Below are 2,169 nucleotides of genomic sequence, written 5' to 3'. Positions count from 1 at the left end.
CAAAGACCAGTTGCAACTTTTTTTTGCAATTACAGGATGATGTTCAGTTAACAAAACCACATTTATTTTATTAAAGCTGCATCAAAGTTGACTAAAAATGAAAAAATCATCTTCCTCCCATATAACTATTTTTTTCTGTGTACCAACAAGACTCTGATTTAAATTTCCATGCCAATTGGCAGCTCCTATATCGTATGAGGCAAGGTTTGTGCTCCTGAAAATACCATAGGATAGGGCTACTTAAAGATACATTCATGAAATGCACAGGATCCAGAACAGCCAAAACAATCTTGAGGAAGAACGAGGTTGGGGGATTCACACTTCCTTATCTCAAAACTTACTACAAAGCTACAGTAATCAAGACTGTGTGGTACTTCCATAGGGATAGACACACGGATCAATAGAATAGAACTGAGAGTCCAGAAATAAGCCCATACATTTATAGTCAACTGATTTTTGACAATGGTGCCAAGACAATTCTATGGGGAGGGGGGAAGAATAGTTCTTTCAACAAATAGTGCTGGGACAACTGGATATCCACAGGCTAAAGAATGAAGTTGGACCCCTTCTTCCCACCATATAGAAAAAGCAACTAAAAGTGGATCAAATATCTAAATGTAGGAACTAACAGTATAGAACTCTCACTTGGATTAGGTCATGATTTCTTAGATATGATGCCCAAAACACAAACAACAAAAGAACAATAGATAAATTGGACTCCATAAAAATAAAGAAAAAGCTTTTGTGCTGTGAAGGACACTGTCAAGAAAGTGAAAAGATAACCCATAGAATGAGAGAAAATATTTGCAAATCATATATCTGATAAGGGTCTAGTATCTAGAATATATAAAGAACTCTCATAACTCAACAATAAAAAGACAACCTAATTTTAAAATGGAAAAGGATTTGAATAGACATTTCTCCAAAGAAAATATACAAATGGCCAACTAGCACACGAAAAGATGCTCAACATCACTAGTGATTAGGGAAATGCAAATCAAAACCACAATGAGATACCACTTCACACCCACTAGGATGTCTAGAATAAAAAGACAAACAATAACAGTGTTGTCGCAGATGTGGAGAAATTGGAGCCCTCACACGTTGCTGATGGGGATGTAAAATGGTGCGGCTGCTTTGGTAAACACTTTGGCAGTTCTTCAAAAATTTAAACATAGAGTTATGATATACCCAGCAATTTCACTTTTAGGTATATACCTAAGAGAATTAAAAGCATATGTTTACACAAAAACTCGTACATAAATAATAGTAACATTATTCATAATAGCTAAAAAATGGAAGCAACCCAAATATCTATCAACTGATGAATGGATAAACAAAATGTGATGTATCCATACAGTGGAATATTATTCAGCTATAAAAAGGAATGAAGTACTGATACAGGCTACAACATGGATGAACCTTAAAAACATTATGCTAAGTGAAAGAAGCCACAAAAGGCCACAAAATGTGTGATTCTATTCATACGAAGTGTCCAGAATAAGCAAATCCACAGAGATAGAAAATAGATTAGTGGTTGCCAGGGGCTGGGGGGAGGAGGAGAGTGGGGAGCGACTGTCAATGGGTATGGGTTTCTTTGGGGAGGAATGAAAATGTTCTGGAATTAGATAGTGGTGATTGTTGCTGAATATAGTGTTGTTGAATACGGTACAAACCACTGAACTGGACACTTTAAAAGGGTGAATTTTATGGTATATGAATTATATCTCAATAAAAATTTGGGAAAAGTGGAAGGATCAGTAAACCAGGAGGTTATAGTTAATTTGCTTATGCTGAGAAAAATCTTAGTTTATCGTGGGTCTGGTTCCCTTATCTGTAAAAGATCTATTTCATTATTTTTTTGTTTCTCTGAAATGCTTTAAGTGAATTACTAAAGAATTCAGAACGGAGACATACCTTGTAAATTCACTAATTCATTACCCAGAGAGAAAGCCCGAGTCAGATGGGGTAAGGCACATGCCCGAGGTCTCGGAGCTGGTCAGTGGCACCACAGGCCTAGGTCCCGGGGATGAGGTAGCCATGGACATCATCCGGGGCTCACTTCCCCCTGCCACCGGGCGAGTTCTACGTGAGTTAAAACCTGCTGATAAATGTTGTCTGAAAAAAAATAGTACACTATGCAAAAATGACCCTGTACGGTATAAAAAC

The sequence above is a fragment of the Diceros bicornis genome, chromosome 7 (assembly GCF_020826845.1).
Source record: "Diceros bicornis minor isolate mBicDic1 chromosome 7, mDicBic1.mat.cur, whole genome shotgun sequence".
NCBI lineage: Eukaryota > Metazoa > Chordata > Mammalia > Perissodactyla > Rhinocerotidae > Diceros > Diceros bicornis.
The sequence above is the reverse complement of the archived record's forward strand: the minus strand, read 5'-3'. Positions refer to the sequence as shown.